A 10,035-nucleotide genomic window follows, 5' to 3' on the forward strand; every position below is an offset into this window, starting at 1 on the left:
TTGCACCAATAAAATACAAACATTTATGTCAAAATTTATAAATTTCAATTATTATTATTATTTACATATGTGGCTGATATTGTTAGCCAAGATGATCAACAGCATTTGAGATGAAACGGGGGCATTTCTTTTGTTTTTCCAATAGGAAAACAGCCAGCTGAAGAGACTTGCTGATGGTCACAGTACATCAACAGTGGGATCTGAGCCCACAACCTCAGGGTCTGCAGTCCAAAGCCTTAACCACTATGCTACACGGCTGAACCGAAAACTGCTCACTAGCTATACTGAAATACAGAAACAGGCATACATTTCTGAACTCAGTCAAACCAATATATTATATAACTCAGACACGAGCCCTGAATGAGATGCCCACCCATTACAGGTCACAATTACTTTATACACACATAGGCTAGTTTAACTAACCTGCACATATTTGGGATAGATAGATAGATAGATAGATAGATAGATAGATAGATAGATAGATAGATAGATAGATAGATAGATAGATAGATAGATAGATAGATGTGGAAGGCACCATATAACAGATAGATAGATAGATAGATAGATAGATAGATAGATAGATAGATAGATAGAGTGGTGTGAAAAACTATTTGCCCCCTTCCTGATTTCTTATTCTTTTGCATGTTTGTCACACAAAATGTTTCTGATCATCAAGCACATTTAACCATTAGTCAAATATAACACAAGTAAACACAAAATGCAGTTTTAAATGATGGTTTTATTATTTAGGGAGAAAAAAAATCCAAACCTACATGGCCCTGTGTGAAAAAGTAATTGCCCCCTTGTTAAAAAATAACCTAACTGTGGTGTATCACACCTGAGTTCAATTTCCGTAGCCCCCCCCCAGGCCTGATTACTGCCACACTTGTTTCAATCAAGAAATCCCTTAAATAGGAGCTGCCTGACACAGAGAAGTAGACCAAAAGCACCTCAAAAGCTAGACATCATGCCATGATCCAAAGAAATTCAGGAACAAATGAGAACTGAAGTAATTGAGATCTATCAGTCTGGTAAAGGTTATAAAGCCATTTCTAAAGCTTTGGGACTCCAGCGAACCACAGTGAGAGCCATTATCCACAAATGGCAAAAACATGGAACAGTGGTGAACCTTCCCAGCAGTGGCCGGCTGACCAAAATTACCCCAAGAGCGCAGAGACGACTCATCCGAGAGGTCATAAAAGACCCCAGGACAACGTCTAAAGAACTGCAGGCCTCACTTGCCTCAATTAAGGTCAGTGTTCACGACTCCACCATAAGAAAGAGACTGGGCAAAAACGGCCTGCATGGCAGATTTCCAAGATGCAAACCACTGTTAAGCAAAAGAACATTAGGGCTTGTCTCAATTTTGCTAAGAAACATCTCAATGATTGCCAGGACTTTTGGGAAAATACCTTGTGGACTGATGAGACAAAAGTTGAACTTTTTGGAAGGCAAATGTCCCGTTACATCTGGGAACACAGCATTTCAGAATAAAGGACATCATACCAACAGTAAAATATGGTGGTGGTAGTGTGATGGTCTGGGGTTGTTTTGCTGCTTCAGGACCTGGAAGGCTTGCTGTGATAGATGGAACCATGAATTCTACTGTCTACCAAAAAATCCTGAAGGAGAATGTCCGGCCATCTGTTCGTCAACTCAAGCTGAAGCGATCTTGGGTGCTGCAACAGGACAATGACCCAAAACACACCAGCAAATCCACCTCTGAATGACTGAAGAAAAACAAAATGAAGACTTTGGAGTGGCCTAGTCAAAGTCCTGACCTGAATCCAATTGAGATGCTATGGCTTGACCTTGAAAAGGCGGTTCATGCTAGAAAACCCTCAAATAAAGCTGAATTACAACAATTCTGCAAAGATGAGTGGGCCAAAATTCCTCCAGAGCGCTGAAAAAGACTCATTGCAAGTTATCACAAACGCTTGATTGCAGTTATTGCTGCTAAGGGTGGCCCAACCAGTTATTAGGTTCAGGGGGCAATTACTTTTTCACACAGGGCCATGTAGGTTTGGATTTGTTTTCTCCCTAAATAATAAAAACCATCATTTAAAAACTGCATTTTGTGTTTACTTGTGTTATATTTGACTAATGGTTAAATGTGTTTGATGATCAGAAACATTTTGTGTGACAAACATGCAAAAGAATAAGAAATCAGGAAGGGGGCAAATAGTTTTTCACACCACTGTAGATAGATCCCCAAGAAGAAGTGTAACCATTGCAGAGCGATTAACTGGACCAGTGAGGGTCAAACCCTGACCCGTGAGGATGTAGTGCCAATGACTTTACCGCAGTGCTGCTCAGTTCTAAGGAGTACGTTTTCGGCTAACTGGCATCACACCTGTATGAGAGTGTGTGAGTGCGTCCAGTAAAAGACTGCTGTCATTCCCATAACCTTGAGAAGGAGTTTGGTGATAATAAATGAAGAAATTGACATATAATGTTTAAAAACACATAATAAAAAATGTAATAAAAGACAATTTATTAATTATGTATCCATTCATTTTTCAAGCCCACTTACTCCAGTACAAGACCACATGCTACTGCAGCAAATCCTGGCCCCACTGGGTACAAAGTATAAGAAATTCAGTAAACAAAGCGCTCTGATGTGCACATAAACATCAAGTCACCGTACACCAGCCTGGCCTGAACATCTTTGAGATCTTGGAGTAAACTTGAACAGCTGGGAAAACACTTTGGGAAATGGAGAGGATGCTCAAACTCCAAACAGAGAGCACATCGACTGGGAAATAAACCCGGGGTCACAGGACAGCATCATGGTGTCAATATGCCAAACATCACCCATTCAATTAATCCGTTTTTTATTTTATATAGTGCCTTTAGACACATGCTTCATAAGAATGGTATTTAGAGAACTTAAGAAAGCAAACTGCCATGCAGTATCATGGATATATTGATTGGACTATTTGTGCATGTTCACATACTGTATGCATACAAAATACTATATTGGGGGGGGGACTCTTCTCAAGAAGCCCACCATAGCCATAACTCATTCAATATTATCTCAAGTCAAGATCTTCAAGTCCCTAAGCTTTTACCATCAATTACTCATCAAGGTTAACTTTTTTACTATCTATTTACGCTAACATTAATTTTATTCCTAATTTGATTTTTTTCAGTTTTATTGTCATTCAATCAGTCAGTTTTTGTTGCATTTGAAGAGTGTTTCATAGAACACATCATCCAAGCTACTGTGTAAAACACAGATTAGAGTAATTAAAGGCAAGAAGATTGGTACAAATGTATAATGCAAGATAATTCAAATAATAAAAAAATAAACAGAAATATGTATACAAGTGATATTGATTGGCAATATGGAGGAGAGGGGGGAGCTGATCTAAAACATGACAGGGGCAATGGGAATGTTAAAAATGAATATTATTATTATTATTATTTAGAAGACCACTTTATCCAAGGCAACTTACAAAGCAAATTACAATCCATACAAGAATGATCAGATGGTGTAAGCATCAAAAGCAACAGAGAATAAGACATTAAAAATAAGCAAGACTAAGACTCAAACAAATCTTCCTAAACTCTTTGTCATTGCAGCAGCAGCTATATAAAATAAAGATTGACCATAACTCATACTTTATAAATAGATTGCTACAAATGTATTTATACACTTTAAAGCTGTGGTTCTCAAACTCAGCCCCGGGGACCACATGTGGCCGCAGGTTTTTATTCCAACCAGTTTCACAAACATTGAGTCATTTTCCCTCTAACTGATCTCATTTAAAAATCTGTTTTTCTTCTCCATTCATAAGTGCACACACAGTAGTGTGATTTGAACTTTTATAAGACATTTACAAACATTTCTATCTTTGCTACAGCTTTAAATGCTAAACGTTTGACTGCCGTTCATTGTTTGCTTTTTTTTCTGTGTAATTTACTCCTATAAATGTGTCCTGATTACGACAATGAGCAACAAGAAGAGAAGACACCCAAAATAAATGACACACTGAATGCTAAAAGGCTTAAACTACTTCAGCATCAGACTCCCGATCCTGCTCAATAGTAAATAATGGAATAAATAACTGGAACGCTCGATAAAGTCAGTCAGTCTGTCTTTATCCAGCCCGCTATATCCTAACTACAGGGTCATGGGAGCCAACACAGGGCGCAAGGCAGGAACAAACCCCGGGCAGGGCGCCAGCCCACCAGCAGACGCTTGATAAAGCTGAATGAAAATCAGGATGATAATTAAAACTGTTAAAAAAAACAAAAAAAACGAGATCTGATCTTTGAAAGAGAGACAGAGAGTCACTTTCACATCCCGCGAGACGGACAAGTCATGTTATACTTACAACCTTTCGAAGAAAGTCCCGTGATAAATATTAGAGGTTAGAGATAATGGAAATACGAAATTAGAAAGTCTTAACAAAATGAGAGTAAAGATCGCATTAGCGCAAACAAATGGAAAATATTACTCGGTGAAATAATAATAAGAGAAAAAAGAGATCGCATAGTGTTTGAGGATGTGTGAGGGACAAGAGAGACAAGGCAGTGAGGCAAAAGGACAGCTACTGTAAAAGACTGGTGGCATTCCCATAACCTTGAGAAGGATTTTTTGTGATAATAAATGAAGAAATTGACATATAATGTTTAAAAACACATGATTAAAAATGTAATAAAAGACAATTTATTAATTATGTATTCATTCATTTTTCAAGCCCGCTTACTCCAGTACAAGACCACATGCTACTGCAGCAAATCCTGGCCCCACTGGGTACAAAGTATAAGAAATTCAGTAAACAAAGCGCTCTGATGTGCACATAAACATCAAGTCACCGTACACAGCTACTGTGCAGGCTTTTAGGTGTTCAAAAAATCACATGAGATGCAGATCATGCGGCACAGCAGGAGCAGCAAGCCAGCAGCTGATCGAGCAAAGAGGAGGTAAAAAAAACCAACTGTATTTGTTTCCCACTGTATCACCATTTAAGAGGAGCTTTCGGAGGAGTGACTGAGTCTCCTTGGGGTGCCTTCAGCCCCCCTTGTTCACAAAGGCAAATAGCACTGGCGGGAGGGGTAGGCGAGCGAAGTACAGATCACGCCGCACGGCAGCAGCTGATCGAGCAAAGAGGAGGTAAGAAAACGACTGTATTTGTTTCCCATTGTATCACTGTTTAAGAGGGGGTTTCGGAGGAGTGACTGAGTCTCCTTGGGGTGCCTTCAGCCCCCCTCTTCACAACGGCAGATAGCGCTGGCGGAGGAAGGGAAAGGGGATGGCAAGCGAAGCAAGCAGAGGGCGAAGCCCCCCTAGTTAATAATAAAACCTAAATTATCTCCATGTAATATAACATTAGAACCCTCTAGACGAGAACAGGCCATTCAGCCCAGCAAAGCTCGCCAGTCCTATCTCCACTTATTTCCTCCAAGAAAACATCAAGTCGAATATACATACATACTTGACAGATTCTAAAACAAATTGATCAACACATAGTTTTGCAGTTTCTACATTGACAGCAAAACATAAAAACTGCTTCATTAGGCTAGGAGTCCAATTAAAAACAGTAGCTGGATGGAATAAAATCTGTAGCCAGGTGAGGTCTGACAGCCACTGCTTTAAAGACAGCCACTGCATTCAGCATCACAAAGGCTCCCTGTCTGCGTGGAGTCTGCACATTCTCCGTGTCTGTAAGGGTCTTCCTCCTGCTTCCCTTTCAAATTTCGAAAAAGGTGCATGTCGGGCTAATCTGTGAAATCGGCATGAGTGAGCCGTGTGATGGCTGGCTTGCCAGGCACGGTTGGTTCCTACTTGGACCCAGGGCTCCAGCTACCTTCATTCCTGAATTTGATTAAGTGAGTATGAGAATTAATGTTACACTCTACTACAGCTTCTAGAATGGCACTTTACTGGATTGTGTGGCTCCTGACAGGACCGTTGCTCAAATAAGAACCACTTAAATCTGAGAAAGGTGCCTTGCATATGAAATTGCTTCTTTAGGTTTCAAAAAGTTGCTAACATGTGGGTAAACAGAAATCGTTAATGTGTAGTTGGCAAAAGAGAAAGAAAATCTGAACTTATTCTGTGTTATTGGTTGCAGTAAGGGTCCATTTAACTCTTTCAGGGCGGATGTCGACTTTTGTCGAAAATTTAGGAATAGAGGATGTTAATCAGCCGTAAAACTGCGACAAAACTCGCTGTTATGTTTTAGTTCAACTCTCTTTGCTAGAAGGAAAGTTAGCTTCCTTGATTTGACCTGGATTCCCTACACGTGCATGAGTAACGAAGAGCAAGCAACCTCTAAAATGGCATCGACATCTGGTAAGAGACTAAAGCAGATGCACAAAGCCATAGTGGATGACATTTTGCTTATTAGCGCTGAATCAGACTCTGACTTGTGGGATTTAAGTGATCGGGAGATCCAGAACAAAAGTTAGGTACTGGGATTAGCTGATCACGCCCCGGCTGATCGTGGCACTGAACGCGTTCGTGTAGCTGATGCGCCCGCGGCAACGTTCACCTGGAAGGACCACCACTTACAATGACAAGAGGTACAAACCAGATCGTGTCGCACTGCGCTTGCCGGGCAGCCACCCTGTCGTGCATCCCTGCTACCCGCCGAGCCGTCCCCGTGCAGTTTCCAGAAATGGCGAACAGGCACCGACAGAAGCCACAGCAACGGATGTTTTATGTTGATTTATGTGTGAAACAATTGTTCAGCCCTCAAAGAGTTAAAATCAGGAACCCACTTCAATTTTACAAATCAGTTATTATCTACTTATTGAACCTGTTGCTCAACTAATTAATAAAGGTTGTTTCTGGAACCATCATGTGGACGGCACCCCCCTACCTAGGAGATATCTCCGAAGAACCGCTTTGCCACCTTTAATTTTTAAGAGTGTAGCTCTGGGTAAGCCGATTTAGAAAATGTACGGATGTTAGATTTTCTTGGTGCTGGTTAGGTTAGTTTTCATTTGGAAATTCGATTTGTACGAGTTAAGTGTGCCCTGTAGTGGACTGGTGTCTCATTTAGAGTCGGTTCCTGTCTTGTCTCAAGTGGCAGAATAGTCTCCATTCTTCGTGATACTGAGTGTTCAAAAAAGGATAGACTTATAAATACAGATTAAAATAGTTCTAAATATTTACCTTATTATTTCAAATTCATTTAAATGTATAAATGAGACATACACCTGCAGCATATGCCGTCCCTAAATGTACGCGAATGACAGAGATGTGAGTTGCCTGTCCCAGGAATGAAGTATATCAGAAGTTCCAGCGGCGTTCATTTCTGCATTAACCCAAAATAAAGGAATAATTACATTTCCATTAATCCCGTGAATCGAAAAGCAACCGACCATACATCTTCGAGCGACAAACTAATTATTTTGCTCCAGTTCATCAGTAGTTTAAAGAAACGGAAGATTTTGAGTTTGCCTAGAGCGCAGCTTGAAGAAGCCATCTGACAGACTATATACATTGTATGAATATGTGTGCATATAATAAATATATCATATAATGAAGCCTTGCTCATCCACAACTAAGCAGTCTCAATACAATCTCTCCCCAAAAACAGCATACGCTGATATGAAATTAAAAACAAAAAAAAAAAAAAACAAGGAAATCCAAAGCGCTGACCTTGTGTCACAGGTCTCCCGGTTTTCAGTTTTCTTCTGCGTTCCAGCCTGTCAGGGCAGCACAGCCGTGTCCTTCAAGACACACAAGAGAAGTGCTTGGCTTTGTGGTTGAGGCACTGCATTGTCACTGATTCATGAAAGGAAAATTAAGCCTTTCCAAGAGACGTTATAAGAATGCACTCCCACCCCTCCCTCTAAACCAAAACTATTTGGCACAAATCCTCACACGTCCACCTGTGCGGCTGAGCGGTTACAAAAGACTCCAGCAAGCTTGGGTTTGCAACCTGCTCACTGACTGGCTTGGCAGGGCTGACATGTGGGAAGACACCGAGGGTCAGGCCAAGGCGGCGACGTCACTGAGCTGGGATTTTTTTTTTTTTTTTTTTTCTTTTCTTAAGAGCAGAAAAAGAAGCCAAATAAAGCAGAAAGGAATCTAACCTGACAATTCCTAGTTAAGTATTGGCTTGTGTACTTAGTCCCAAATGTTTGCCTTAGATCAGGTGTACTAAGACACACACATACACACACATGCACGCACATCCGGTACATGCATGGAAAAAAAACGAAAAAAAGAAAAGAAGCATCTATATGTAAAGGTACATGGGACTTTATTGTCCGTCTGTGCGTATGAGTGGCTGGGAGTGTGCTTCAAGCTTTATCTTGAATTGACAAAGTGTGCTGGGAAAGGGCTCGCCTTAGAATCTGTGTGTAGAGCAATTAAATTGAAATTATAAGGGTGTGGGATGCTTTCCTTTTATTCTGTTGAAAACTCTGGGATTAGCCATGACAGCTTTTTTGAAATTTGCTCCCCTTTATTTATTTATTTTTTTTGATTCACTATTTTCCAAATCCTTACTTTGCCATAAGAGAAGCTTAAAGCGAGAAGTAATGAAGGTGCAACTAGCCAAAAATCTCCATACCGGAATGCTAATTCATCGGGGCTACACCCAAAGTAAGGATAGGTAACTTCAATTGCTCTTCTTTGTGTCAGAGGGTTGGGACGGACCGTGAAGTGCAGTTCTGCAGCCTGTATATCCTGATTTATGAGATGGGAAGGCGACCTTTCTGCATTGCTTTGATGGCTTGGCAAATTGCCTTCCATTTGTTTCCCTGTCATCATCACCAGTCTTTTGAAAAAAAAAAAACAACCAGAGCTCATGCTCATTCGACAGCCAGTTTGACAACACTGCATACTGAACTATGATTCATTCTTTTAATGATGGGTACAGTGGGTAACAGTCTAAGTGCTTGGCTTGCAGATGTCATTCTGGGTTGTGCTGCTTTTTGTGTGGCTTCTCTTCTGGAGACCCGAGTTTACTCCTATAGCCCAAAGACAAGCTGATGGATCAGCTGGCATTTATAACTCACACAGATGTATATGCAAGTTTCCTTTGCGTGTGATGCTGCTTCACCCACGCATTGTCCTGGCAAGTGGCGACAAGATACCAGCTCCCCAAACTGCACATCTCCGCATATCTCCACACAACTGAACTTCATAGATGCAAACATGGAGATTGCATTATACATTTTTATTATGTGTCTGTTAAAAACAAAAGCTCATCCTTCAATTTTCTGTCACTTATTTGGTCCAGGTCATGGGGGCAGCAGTCTAAGCAAAGATAGCCAGGCATCCCTTTTAAAGCTCCACTGGGGAACACCAACGTATTCCCAGGCCAGCTAGAAAACTAGAATCATTCCAGCATGTCCTAGGTCTGCCCCAAAGATCGCCTTTCCGGTTGGGTATGCGCCTAAAAAAAACTCTGAAGGAAGGCATGCAGGAGGCCAGAATCACCTTAACTGGCTCCAATGTGGAGGAGCAGCGGTCCTACTTTGAGCTTCTCCTGTGCTTCTCATCCTATCTCTAAGCAAAAGTGGCATTTGGGGGTGGCACATGGGGTGGCCACCACAGGCTCCATGCCTAAGGGAGCCCCGCTTGTGAGGTCCACATGCCCCGTTCGAGCGGATTTGTCAAGTTATCTTTTCCAGCATATACAGTGGGTACGGAAAGTATTCAGACCCCCTTCAATTTTTCACTCTTTGTTATATTGCAGCCATTTGCTAAAATCATTTAAATAATTTTTTTCCCCATTAATGTACACACAGCACCCCATATTGACAGACAAAAAAAAGAATTTTTGAAATTATTGCAGATTTATTAAAAAAGAAAAACTGAAATATCACCTGGTCCTAAGTATTCAGACCCTTTGCTCGGTATTTAGTAGAAGCCCCCTTTTGAGCTAATACAGCCAGGAGTCTTCTTGGGAAAGATGCAACAAGTTTTTCACACCTGGATTTGGGGATCCTCTTCCATTCCTCCTTGCAGATCCTCTCCAGTTCTGTCAGGTTGGATGGTAAACGTTGGTGGACAGCCATTTTTAGGTCTCTCCAGAGATGCTCAATTGGGTTTAAGTCAGGGCT

General features: G+C 41.1%; 1 protein-coding gene across 1 annotated transcript in view; it reads right to left on the reverse strand.

Moving 5' to 3' along the window:
- The window catches only part of LOC120533043 (zinc finger and BTB domain-containing protein 7C), a 158,372-nt gene extending 150,479 nt beyond the window's left edge, over nt 1–7,893 (reverse strand). The window contains exon 1 of the mRNA XM_039759670.1: nt 7,619–7,893. The gene's annotated coding sequence lies outside the window, so the exon portion shown is untranslated. The remainder of the gene's footprint in view (nt 1–7,618) is intronic.
- Between the last annotated feature and the right edge of the window lie 2,142 nt (nt 7,894–10,035).

This window comes from Polypterus senegalus, chromosome 7 (assembly GCF_016835505.1).
Source record: "Polypterus senegalus isolate Bchr_013 chromosome 7, ASM1683550v1, whole genome shotgun sequence".
Classification (NCBI taxonomy): domain Eukaryota; kingdom Metazoa; phylum Chordata; class Cladistia; order Polypteriformes; family Polypteridae; genus Polypterus; species Polypterus senegalus.